This window comes from Hylobates moloch, unplaced genomic scaffold, assembly GCF_009828535.3.
Source record: "Hylobates moloch isolate HMO894 unplaced genomic scaffold, HMol_V3 SCAFFOLD_2, whole genome shotgun sequence".
NCBI lineage: Eukaryota > Metazoa > Chordata > Mammalia > Primates > Hylobatidae > Hylobates > Hylobates moloch.
In genome coordinates this window covers 125,414,256-125,427,418 of record NW_026652277.1, presented here as the reverse complement: position 1 = coordinate 125,427,418, position 13,163 = coordinate 125,414,256, and the positions used below count along the sequence as shown (strand labels likewise).

At 43.8% G+C, this 13,163-nt stretch overlaps 1 protein-coding gene across 2 annotated transcripts in view; it reads right to left on the bottom strand.

The window, feature by feature from the left end:
* Positions 1 to 2,116: 2,116 nt before the first annotated feature.
* Positions 2,117 to 13,163, bottom strand: part of SOBP (sine oculis binding protein homolog) — a 171,208-nt gene continuing 160,161 nt past the window's right edge. For both annotated transcript variants that reach the window (XM_032156032.2, XM_032156023.2), the window contains one exon: positions 2,117 to 3,501. The gene's annotated coding sequence lies outside the window, so the exon portion shown is untranslated. The remainder of the gene's footprint in view (positions 3,502 to 13,163) is intronic.

Here is a 13,163-nt window from a genome sequence, read left to right as displayed (position 1 = left end):
CTGCAAGTCCCCGCATCCAGTAAGGCGAGGCGTGCACTCGCCGTTAACACGCAATCTTCTGGCTTGGTTTAAAATGAGGACCACTTTTGAATAAAACTGAATCACTACCACACATTTACAGGAAGTCAAGGAGTCTTCATGAAGATGTCAACAGTTTTTCTCCACACTGGAGGTAGGGGCTGGGTACTGGTGCCAAGCCTCCTGGGCTTGAATCCCATTCGGCAACTCACTAGCCCTGTGACCTTGGGTGATTACTAAACTGCTGAGCTCCAGGTTCTTTGTATGTAATAAAGGGAAAATAAAGGCCTTCCCATAGGGAAGGTTATTGTGAAGATTAAATGAGACTAATGTGCAAACGCTTGACACGTACTCATACTTACATACGTTATTGTTTCTATTTCTCTTTATATATGGTTTGGATATCCCAAGAGAATTGTGCATTCAGACAGCAGTAAGATCGTGAGAAGGAAGAGGAGGAAAAGGGGTGCTGATGGCTTATGAGATGCCACAGAATCTTTCTATGCTGGAACAAAGGTACCTTTTGTTTCCAGAAGGGTCAAAATGTTTGCTTGACAATCTTGGACTACAGACAAAAGCAAAATCAATATCCTGGATGACTGTCTCCATGGCCAAGACCAGATGAATAATGCTATCAGGACAACCACAGCCGGGTGCCTCGGCCGCTGGCACGTCCTTGGCTGGGCTTGCCTCGGCAGAGTTCAGACGGAGTCACCACCATAAATATAACTCTGCACAAGGAAGCCTCCAAGATTCTCTCAGGCTCCACAGGAGAAGGAAATCAGGTCTCCGGAATCCACAGGATGATCATTTCGAGGGAGCTGCTCGTGGCGCCTCAGATTTTAATGAACATTCATTTTTTGAGAAGCTAAATCAACTAAGTGCGGGACTCTGAACAGGTCGAGTTGCTTTTCTAGGCTTCTGTTTTTTCATATGTAGAACAAGAGAACTGAACTAGATTTACAATGACTAGAACTAAGTATTAACACACTTTCCACCTTAGGAACTTTCTGATATTTAACTCAGGTACCAAAGAGCCAAACGGACCCACCCCATTCACGTAAGGCTGAAATAAAAGTCTCTCTAGTCAGTTGGGTGAGATGGTGTGTGGATGTGAGTGGAACCCGTGGAGCATATTTGCCTCCATTTGATGGTGCTTCTTGAACCTTAGGCCTGAACCCTTGGAGCCAAAAAAGATCAGGACTTGAAGAGCACTTGGAAGGGACACCACACCTGGGTCTACAGGCCTAAGCACTCATTTCCCACGCACTGTGTGATATCAGTGATGGGCATGGTTGGGAAGCAGGCCCTGGAACGGACGGAGTGGGCTCTTGTCTGCAGACAAGTGTGGTCTAGCAGGTCAGGAAGAGACAGTGCCATCCCAGTAGCTTACCATCTTTTAAAACTCCTTAGTTCTATTTTTTAAAATGTTTCCCAGGGGGAGAAAAATGAACACCTCTGTAACAAAAAAAACCACAAAAAACAAAAAACAAAAAAACAGTAGTCATAATAATGAGAAAAGCCAAATAAGCACATGTAAGTGCATTTTTTTTCTTCGAGATTTATTTTTTGTTTGATGAATCTGACACCAGTCAGGGAGAGGAGAATGTTGTGACCCAGCAGAAAAATATGGCCCCAGAGGAGGGACGGTTTCTTCCTGCCTGGGTGGGTTTGGTGCTGGGGTTGATTTGTTATTATTTTTTAATTTGTTGCTGGAAGTTTTTCTTTTGTTTACTTTTATAAATCTCTCCCCGGGCTTGCGAGCTTCCCCTCCCTCCCACCTCCCCTTCCCCTGCCCCCAAATTTCATTTTTAAAAAGCGAGCTTGCTCGCCAGGTGTGTCCCCCAAGCTCTCACAGCTCTAATAAATAAGGAGCACCTGTAAAACAGTAGCTTGACTTGTGAAGTGACTCTGTACAAAGGAGAATCTAGAAATACAGTATGTACACCGCATCCTCAGGCCGTGGTGCTTCAAGGCTGGCGCCACACCGTCCTGGCCCTGCCCACCCGCGACTCGCCACCCCTCCGGCTGAGGCTCCGCGGCCTTGTGGGGCGGGGGCACCTGGACCCCTCCAGAGGAAACAATTGCTTTATTTGAGTTAGTAAACAGATACACTGAATCACAAGGTGATTTGATTTTTTTTTTTTTTTTTTTAGTTTTCTTCGTTTTTTGATTTTTTTCTTAATTTTTTCTCTTCTTTTCTTTTTCTTTTTTTTTTTTTCTGTACTCATCAGAATGGGATACTCCACAACTGTCTCACCAACTCAGTGCCAGTACACATGCTCTAGAGGACTTCTGGACTCGCAGCTACAACTGTACAAGTGCACACAAGTGAATCTACCCTGTTATCCTCCACCCACTGATTGAGGATCGAATTGCACATTTCTCTTAACCATGACAGGAGAAAGCAAACAGTGAAACAGAATCATGGGTGATCTTTCTCACTTTCCCTCTTGTTTTCATTGGTTTGTCCATACCATTCTAATTATCATGAAAGGGCTCTGCGTATAGAGAGATTGTCTCACTGACTTCCTGGATCACCGAAAACCATCAGGGTTGAAATTTCATCCGAGTCTTTCCTGACGCCCAGCAAATATTCCCCCTCGGATTATTTTACACCTTGAGGGCATTTTGGTCTTCAGTTCAACACTCTTGCTCTGTTCCCAAATGGGGCGCTATTTAGGGGAATTTAAAGAGAAAGCTGAGAAGAATAAACATTTACCGAGTTCTCTTGGCATTCAGTCTCTGAAAAACCACAGTATAAACTATTCATGCTGCTTCTTACATCTGTCAAATCGAAAATTAAAAGCCATAAAAGTGTAACACTGAAAATATGGCATCAAAAAGGATAAAGGTGGCCTTTGTAAAAATAACAAGAAAAGTATATTAGCCAATAAAATATTCTAACTCTTCATTTAAAAGTGCATCCCGGGCAGGACAGAGATGACTCTGAAGCATTGGGCCTCCAGGACCACCCCTCTCCGCCATCAAAACGTGAACAATATAGGTCCAAAACCGTACAATGCAAATCACAATTCTTAGTGTAGCAGCAAAACCACAGCAGTTTTTAAAAAGATTTAAAAAAGATTTTTTGTGTTCCAATCCATATCATCTTCCAGCCTCAGCCGCTGAGCCTTGAAGATGGGGTGGGGAGAATACCTACATTGGTCCTTGTGGCTTGTCGGTATTTCGTTTTTTAAAAAGCCAGGGGTGAAATCCCTAAGTTCCTCTGAGGAGAAGCAGAGATGGTGGCAGCAGGAAGGCTGGGCCTGCTTGGTGGGTCCAAGATGCACGGGCTTCTCTGGGCTAGAGGCCATTGAGGGAGGGCTGCTTCCTCTGAGATGCTTAATGACAGGAAGCAGCTTTATTTGCTTGAGTTTTAGCCAGAGGGGGTGGTGAGCTGACCAGCTGGTGTCATTGGATGGCGTGACATGGTTTGCTCTGCGCCCTCTCTCCATGAGCGTACCCTGTGAGTGAACGTTCCTGGAAAAAGAGCAGAAGGGGCTGTCAGAATCCACTGGACCGATCCCCCTCCCTCCGCCCAGCTGGGGAAAACCCAGGCATGAGTCAGACAGCAGCGCACTCTCCAGCCGCCAGGGCAGACCTAGGATGAGCCCCAGAACCGCTGCAGCACAGCGTGATTTCAACAGGAGTTTCATTGACGGTCTGCTCGGGTCAGCCCTGCCAGCTTTGTGTGAGGAAATGAAACTCAAGTCGCTTTTTGGAATACCATAATGAGCAGGGTGCACCACGCCCTCACCCAAAGACCACAGCATCCTTTGCAACCCAGCAACCCTCCCCCTCCACATGACTGCATGCTTAACCAGCAGGAGGCTTTTTTTTTCTTTTCTTTTCTTATTTTTTGAGACAGGGTCTCGCTCTGTTGCCTAAGCTGGAGTGCAGTGGTGCAATTGGCTCACTGCAATCTCTGCCTCCCAGTTTCAAGTGATTCTCCTGCCTCAGCCTCCCAAGTAGCTGGGATTACAGGCATGCACCACCATGCTCAGCTAATTTTTGTATTTTTAGTAGGGACAGGATTTTACCATGTTGGCCAGGCCTGATCTTGAACTCCTAGCCTCAAGTGATCCACCCACTTTGGACTCCGAAAGTGCTGGGATTACAGGTATGAACCACCGCACCCAGCCCCAGCAGGAGGTCTTTTGAGTCACCCAAGGTCACTCCAAAGCCAGGCAAGGTCACGGAGGACCCTGGAGCTCCTGACCTCACTCCTGTAACCCCATGTCTCAGCTCTGGTATTTGCTGAAAAGAGGGCCAATAGATTCACTTTTCGGCAAGTGGAAAATTACCATGGACACATATACCTATCTTCAGAAGTTTCCCACAAAGGCAACTAAGCTGGAAGAAATGCTTGCTTTTCTCCGTGTGTGGGTCTTGCCTGTAAAAGGTGAGCCATTCACATCTCTTCACATCCAAAACAAACAGTAGCACTGGACTGGAAGAAAACAAACCAACCAAGAGCCTTGGGGTCCCAGGGCAGAGGCTCTGAACAGGATTTTCCACCAGGAAAGTCAGTTTCTGGGGCATGCTCATCCCAACATTCACTGAGACATGAGGCTCTGCCTCTTTATCCCTGCAGGCTTCTTTCATTTGCTGCCAGTCACTTGGTTTGAAATACAGCTTCCTGAGGCCACTCAGTCACTCCCGGGAGCAGCCACTTAGAAGTCTGCCAACTGCATGGTAAAGCCCCAGAGGTCAGGGGCTTGTCTGTTTTGCTCGTGTCTCTACACCCAACTCCTAGCTCAGAGTCTGGCCCGCTGTGGGCGCTCGACACACTTTGATCACATGAGTGGGTCAGGTGGCTCTCTTCTGTCATGCCCCAAAACAGCACCTTTTCTTCCTGCCAATAAATGAGGCTGTCAGAAATGTGAATGGGTAAAATTTGGCTAAGGTGAGGTGGTGACAGAGGGCTTGTAAACATCTTTACAACTGTTGAGATTATTCTTAGAACAATGAACAAATAACTTCAGAGAGGTGATAGAATGTAGGACTTGAAGGGACCCCAGAGATAATACAGTACCATTTCCTCATTTTATAGTGAAGAAATGGAGCCACAAAGAGAACTGGAAGCTTGCTTGGAGTGTTTGTAACATGAATTTAGCAAGAGCAAGGGGAGGTCAAATGCCCATTGGGAGGACTAAGTGGAAGCTTGTGCTTTGAACCCTGCTATCTAAATCCTGGTGTTAATGGCAACAATAATCAGCAGCAGCCAAAAACAAGGTTTGAAAGTTTCACTGTGCACGACAGGAAATGCCTGAGTTCCCCCAATCACATTAAATCACCAGATCTGTGTGTACTTAATATGTATATTAAATAACCAAAGTGAAAATGCAAAACACCACAAATATGTAATGGGGGTGGAATTACAAGGCCATGGAAACCTTTTCATTTGGCATGGTCAGATTTGGAAATGTGGATATTTATTTCTGAATAAAGAGCTCACATTTGACTGACTTTCTTTCTCTCTCTCTCTCTCTCTTTCTCTCTTTCTCAAGAATAAGTGACAATGGAGAGAAGGGATACAAAAACAAAAGCACCAAGAGCCACCATCAAATGTGAGGCCACAAAAATTGAGGAGCTGCAGAGATGACAAGTGGATCCAAAGACACGGGGATCACTTCTTCTGGGGACAATTCTTTTGCATTTAGCAAGCACAGCCTGGAAGTTGCTGTGGAGGGAGGGAAGCTATCCCCACCTCTGGGCCTGGAACCAAGAGTGACTGAATCTTGTAGTTAGAGGGGGCCTCCTTCTTTCTTTAAAAGGGAGGAGGGAGAATGTTTAACATTTTCCTCCAGTAACTGGGAAACACCGCCATTTTGAATTGCTTACTTAAGAATGCTGCAACTGCTTTTTAAATAATGTAGCTTTTTTCTTTAATGCAATCACTATTTTAAAAAATGAATATTTCTCCAGTAAGTTTCTTTATATTCAAATCACCTTTGGACAAAGACCAAACATGGACAGCATCAGCCTACTTAAAGAAAATTTCCAGGCTTTCACAAGAGACTCGGGAAAACGGGATTATAATAAGAGCCATTCTGGAACCTTAACTACAGCATTTGCCATCCCAAACACTATAATAATCATTATTATTCTCTGGTATCTATTATTGTCTGGTAAATAATATGTGTTTTCCCCCAAAGTTCTAAAGGGTGCAGCTGCACCACACTCTATTTTTCGCAGCCCTAGTCCTGCTGCTCTGAAAAGCTTGCTCACATGAAGCTTATTTTAAGAGAATGGTAAAGTAGACAATTTGTGCTGTTTCCTTCCCTCTCACCACATACTTGCCGTGTCTGGGACACCCACAAAGGCCAGATGGTGGCAGTACAAGTCCCTCTCTGCTGATAACATTTGAGGAGGGGGCGGTATTGAAGGCAACCTCATTTGTCCTTCTGGCTCTGGCTGGTTCAGGGCAGCCCCCTTGTTGGTGACACAGGAAAAGACTCTGGAATCGATGAAAATGAAGAACCAAGCTTGGGCTTCACTTTTCTGATATTTATTGGTATGCAAGGTATGAAATCCAACAGAGTGGGGAGGAAACAAGTTTGGATTTTTAGAAAGTGATCATGGCAGGAAGTTCTAGAGTCTGGAGCTGGTTCTATTTTGCCCTTGCCAAGCAGAAGAATCTTACGAAAAAACTGTCCTCCATGTCTAAATGTCTTCATCTGTGCAAAGGGGAAATTACTACAATAAGTGAAACAGAGACTCCAGTTACAGTCCAAATGCCTCTGACTGGCTATGTGACCTTGGACCTGTTCCTCAGCCACCCTCCCCCAGAGCCTCAATTCTTGTACTATGTTCCTCAGCCACCCTCCCCTCAGAGCCCTGATTCCTCCTCCATGCTCAGAGCCCTGATTCCTCCTCCATGTTCCTCAGCCACCCTCCTCTCAGAGCCCTGATTCCTCCTCCATGTTCCTCAGCCACCCTCCCCCAGAGCCTCAGTTCTTCCACTGTGTTCCTCAGCCACCATCCCTCAGAGCCTCGATTCTTCTTCCTCTGTGCAGTGGGGGCCTGGGTGAGCTTCAGTATTAAGTCTTCCATTTCTCACATGCTCAGATTGTGGAATCTTTCAACAAAAGCCAGTATCAAATATGTAGAATTATAAACTTGAACAACTGGATATTAATCTGTTACCAGTACATAAGGAAGCCCATGAACTTCTGGACCCTGAACTCCAAAATTTCAGAAAGAGTCTCCTTCTCTCAGCACACACAAACATACACACACATCTATGGCAGAGGTTTGTGGAATACCCCTTAAAGCAGGGGATTCTGGGGAAGTGGCCACAATTGTGCCTCACACTTGGGTTTTCCTCTGATTTGGGCATTTGTCTGAAGGCAGGATAACCCACCCCTGCTACATGGAGCATCAGACACACACAATTACATACAAATAAGCCCATTTCTTATGCTATATATGTGTCATACATGTACTATGTATGTACCATACATACACGCTGGCACCACAAGGCACGGTCTCCATCGGGCATGTATGACCAGCTATCTTCAGAATTCCAGGCCTGCCTGCCCCTTTTGGCCAGAGGAATGAAATGTTTCTCTTCATGGAATGGTAACTGCACACCAAATGCATTGAGAGACTCTCTGTTCACCTGGTGAGTCACTTTTCTGTTTCATCAGGGAAGCATGGCCAAGAATGTGATCTAGATACTTAAGCTCCTTTATAACACAGAATTTTCCAGAGAATTACAGATAGCAAAACCGTGCCTAAATACATTCTCTCAATGTTGATACTGTCGAAATATGGCCACTTTCACCTTTACTTCTTTGACCTTTATAGCCTAAGACTTTCACTGGTAGCATTTCATAAAACTTCCAGGCAACCACTCCCAAAAGTAAATGTGTGTTCAGAGAAAAATGTCTTATTCTACATCCCAACATTTCCAAACTAGCTCTTTTGTGGTGGCATATTCCACCTCTACCAGGAAGCCTGCCTCTATTAATCTAACCCATTTTCTAAACTTGTATTATTTCCTTCCTGAAATACTTTTGTAATTAGCATAATCAAAATCCAGTAGGTCTGTCCTGTCTTCCTCATTTAGAAGGCAATCTCCCCATGTCTGTCATATTTATCCCCAGGAGTCTAAAACCTTGTGGCATCAATTCTATGATGTGCAAGAAATGCCTGCTGCCAGCCAGCTTGCCTTTGTCCAATTACCCAGGCCCTAGCAGAGATCCACTCACTTGGGCACATCTGCCCATCACTTATCACAGTTAAATACAGCCATTACGTGCTGGCTGCGGCAACGCTGTTTATCTGGGACAATAACGAGTCCCTGAGGACTGGATTGCTCTCAGGTAGCCGCAGCTATTCTGGGACACTCACAAGGGTAGAGCCCTGCGGTCAATGAACAGAGCCGCCTGCACTAGCTGATAAACTCTGAGCGTGATGCCAGATAGTGGTCCCCACACCAAACCCATCCCAGGAAGGAAGGTTTTTGCCAAAACATGATTCCTTCTCCCCTCCATCAACCGTTGCTTCATGAAGAGTTTTTAAATGGCTTTTGCAGGATAGAAATTGTTTTCATTTTTGAAGAGGATGGCATCTCTTTTCTTATAGCTCATTAACTGATGAAGATACAGGCATAAGGTGGGAGATACTGCAGGTTTGGTTCTAGACCACTGCAATAAAGTGAGTATTACAATAAAGCAAGTCACATGCGTTTTTGGGGGGTTTCCCAGTGCATATAAAAGTTATGTTTATACTATACTGTAGTCTATTAAATGTGCAGTAGCATTATGTCTAAAAAACAATGTACATTTCTTAATTTAAAATACTTTTTTTTGTAAAAAACAAAAAATGCTAACAATCATCTGAGCCTTCAGCGAACCATAACCTTTTTGCTGGTGGAGAGTCTTGCCTTGATACTGATGGCTGCTAACTAATCAGGGTGGTGGTTGCCAAAGGCTGGGGTGGCTGTGGCAATTTCTTAAAATAAGACAACAATAAAGTTTGCCACATTGGTTGATTCTTCCTTTCACAAAGGATTTCTCTGTGTCATGCCATGCTGTTTGATAACATTTTACCCACAATAGAACTCTTTCAAAACTGAGTCAATCCCTGCTGCTGTTTTATCAACTAAGTTTATGGAATATTCTAAATCCTTTGTTGTAATTTCAACATTGTTCACAGCATCTTTACCAGGAGCAGATTCTATCTCTAGAAACCAATTTCTTTGTTCATAAGAAGCAACTCCTCATCTGTTCAAGTTTGATGGTGAGACTGCAGCAATTCAGCCACATATTTAGGTTCCCCTTGTAATTCTCTTGCTATTTCCATCATATCTGCAGTTACTTCCTCCACTGAAATCTTGAACCCTTCAAAGTCATCCACGAGTGTTGGAATAAACTCCTTCCAAACTCCTGTTAACGTTGATATTTTCACCTCCTCCTATGAATCACAAATGTTCTTAATGGCATCTAGAATAGTGAATCCTTTCCAGAAGATTTTCATTGTACTTTGCCCAAATCTGTTAGAGGCATCACTATCAATGGCAGCTAGAGCCTTATGAAGTGTATCTCTTAAATGATAAGACTTGGAAGTCAAAATTCCTCCTTGATCCATGGGCTGCAGAATGAATGTTGTGTTAGCAGGCATGAAAACAATTAATTTCTTTGTACTTCTCCATCAGAGCTCTTGGATGACCAAATGCATTGTCAATAAGCAGTAATATTTTGAAAGGATTATTTTTTCCTGAGCAGTGGGTCTCAACAGTGGGTTTAAAATATTCAGTAAACCATGGTATCAACAGATGTGCTGTCACCCAAGCTTCATTGTTCCACTGACAGAGCTCAAGCAGAGTAGATTTAGCATAATTCTTAAAGGCCCTAGGATTTTCAGAACAGCAAGTGAACACTGGCTTCCACTTAAGGTCACCGGCAGCATTAGCCCCTACGGAGAGTCAGCCTGTCCTTTGAAGCTTTGAAGTCAGGCATTGACTCCTCTCTATCTATGAAAGTCCTAGTTGGCATCTTCTTTCAATATAAAGCTGTTTTATCTATACTGAAAATCTGTTGTCTAGTGTAGTCACCTTCATCAATGATCTTAGCTAGATCTTCTGGGTAGTTTGCTGCAGCTTCTACATCAGCACTTGCTGCTTCACCTTGCACTTTCATGTTATGGAGACAGCTTCTTTCTTTAAAGCTCATGAACCAACCTCTGCTAGCTTCAAAATCTTTTTCTGCAGCTTCCTCCCCTCTCTCAGCCTTCACTGATGAAGAGAGTTAGGGCCTTGCTCTGGATTAAGTTTTGGATTAAGGAAATATTGTGGTCGGTTTGATCTTCCATCTAGACCACTCAAATTTTCTCTGTGTCAGCAATAAGGCTATTTTGCTTTCTTATCATCTGTGTGTTCACTGCAGTAGTATTTTTATTTATTTATTATTTAGAGACAATATCTCACTCAGTCACTCAGGCCGGAGTGCAGTGGCATGATCACAGCTCACTGCAGCTTCAACTTCCCAGGCTCAGGTGATCCTCCCACCTCAGCCTCCTGAGTAATTGGAACTACAGGTGTGCACCATCACACCCAGCTAATTTTTCATATTTTTTGTAGAGACAGGGTTTTGCCATGTTTCCCAGGCTAATCTTGAACTCCTGGGCTCAAGTGATCTGCCAGCCTCAGCCTCCCAAAGTGCTGGGATTACTACAGGTTTGAGCCATTGTGCCTAGCCATGGAGTAGCAATTTTAGTTTCCTTCAAGGACTTTTTCCTTGCATTCACAACTTGATTGGCACAAGAAGCCTAGCTTTTGGCCTGTCTTGGCTTTCAATATGCCTTCCTCACTAAGTTTAATCATTTCTAGCTTTTGATTCAAAATGAGAGACATGGGTCTCCTCCTTTCACTTAAACATTTAGAGGCCATCATAGGGTTATTAACTGGCCTACTTTCAATCTTGTATCTCAGGAAATAGGGAGGCCCAAGGAGAAGGAGAAAGATGGGGGAACAGCCAGTTGGTGGAGCAGTCAGAACATACCCAACGTTTATTGACTAAGTTCACCTCTTATATGGGTGCAGTTCATGGTGTCCCAAAACAATGACAATAGTAACATCAAAGATCACTGATCACAAATCACCATAACAGATATGATAATGAAAATGTTTGAAACATTGTGAGAATTACCAAAATGTGACACAGAGACATAAAGTGAGCACATGCATTGGAAAAATGGCATTGATAGACTTGACAGGGTTGCCACAAACCTTCCATTTGTACAAAGGCAATATTTGTGAAGCACAATAAAGCGAAGCATGATAAAGTGAGATTTGCCTGCAACTGAAAAACATTCCTTCTCCTTTCGAGTCTACAGCTCATGGTAAGGGGAGGGTATGGGAGCCAAGGGTGAGTTTCATCTTAGCCCAGTGTTAGGCTCTGGTCTGAATCGCAGCTTCATCACTGTGATGCTACTCACTCTATGGCTCTGAGAAGCTAAGGTTCCTGAGTACTAAAAATAAAATAAAAATAAAAATAAAAATTAACCAATTATAAGGCCTGTTTTCTTTCATTTTTAAATAACTTTTTTTCCTTTAGCTATATCCCTTATTTTACTCGTTAATCAGTAAAAATTATAACCATATAAGACTCCCTACTGGGATAACTCTATCTTTAAGTCTTCATTTTACAAATGAAAATGTTGTTTTCCTTTGCTGGTTCTATGGGTTAGGGGAGAGCAGTCTGTTTTTTCTTATAAGCAGTCATTGCTATTTCTTGCTGACCTCTAAAAGTTTCTGAGGGGCAAAGAACCCAGAACTACGGAGCCCCCTCTTGTGCACTCACTTAAGTAAGTCCTTATCTTCACCCTGGACAATGGATCCTTTTTACTAAGTTCTTTCCAGAACCTGGAAGTTTAAGCAAACCAAATGACCAGGTCTCTGGCAGGCCCTCTTCCAAAACCATGGAGGGATTCATGACTAACAGTGTACTTTTCTTTTTCCTTTCTTCCTTTTTTTTTTTTTTTTTAACAAACACACTATAGCAGATGGCTCTGTTCACTCCCGAAAAAGAAAAATAGAATAAAGAAGAATTACATGATAGAGCTGTTCTGCAGGAAATTTTGAACAAGAGCCTAGGTCCTATGCCCTGGCTTTCAGAACTAAGTACTTCCCGTTGTGGTTTATGTCTTCAATGAAAAGAGTTTTCTCTTTTTTTGAGACAGGGTCTTGCTCTGTCACCCAGGTTGGAGTGCAGTGGCACCATCATGGCTCACTGCAGCCTCAACCTCTTGGGCTCAAGTGATCTCAGCCTCCCAAGTAGCTGGGACCACAGGCATGCACCACCAAGCCTGGCTAATTTTTTTCTAATTTTTTGTAGAAATGGGATCTCCCTGTGTTGCCCAGACGGGTCTCAAATTCTCGGGCTCAAGTGATCCTCCTGTCTTGGCCTCTAGGCCTTGCAAAGTGCTGGGATTATAGGCATGAGCCATGGCTCCTGATGGTTTTTTTTTTGGTAGTGGGGGCGGGGCAAGGTCTTGCTCTGTCACCCAGGCTGGAGGACAGCTGTATGATCATAGCTCACTGCAGCCTCAAACTCCTGGGCCTCAGCCTCCTGAGTAGCTGTGTCTACAGGCATGCCCGGTTAATTTTTAAATTTTTTGTAGAGATGGGGTCTCGAACTCCTGGGCTCATGATCCTCCCACCTCAGCCTTCCAAAGTCCTGAGATTACAGGCATGAGCCACTGTGCCCAGACTAGGAGTCAAATTTTATTGCACACCTAATTTACATCAAATACAGCACCAGGCATTTTTATATACTTTTTCACTTGGAAGCAAACAGCAATGAAATATTTATTACTGTCTCCGTTTTACAGATGAATAACTTTGCCAGGAAGGGTTGCTGGAAATAGGAAAAGGTGGATGGAAGTCCAGCTTCTAGAACCCCAAAGTCCAGTTTCCCCCTCCCGCTGGGAGTGCTGACTCCTAGTCTATGTTCCATCTCCCCCCTTCTTTGCCCTGACAATAGGGTGGCAGGGTCACAATGTCAGAGCTGTATAGTGCCTTAGAGACATACATGGCCTAACACCCTGCGTTTGCAAACAAGAACTCTGAAAAGTTATTTCATAAGAAAAAAAACCACACATTTTCATCAAGTCTCATCCAACACACGAACTAG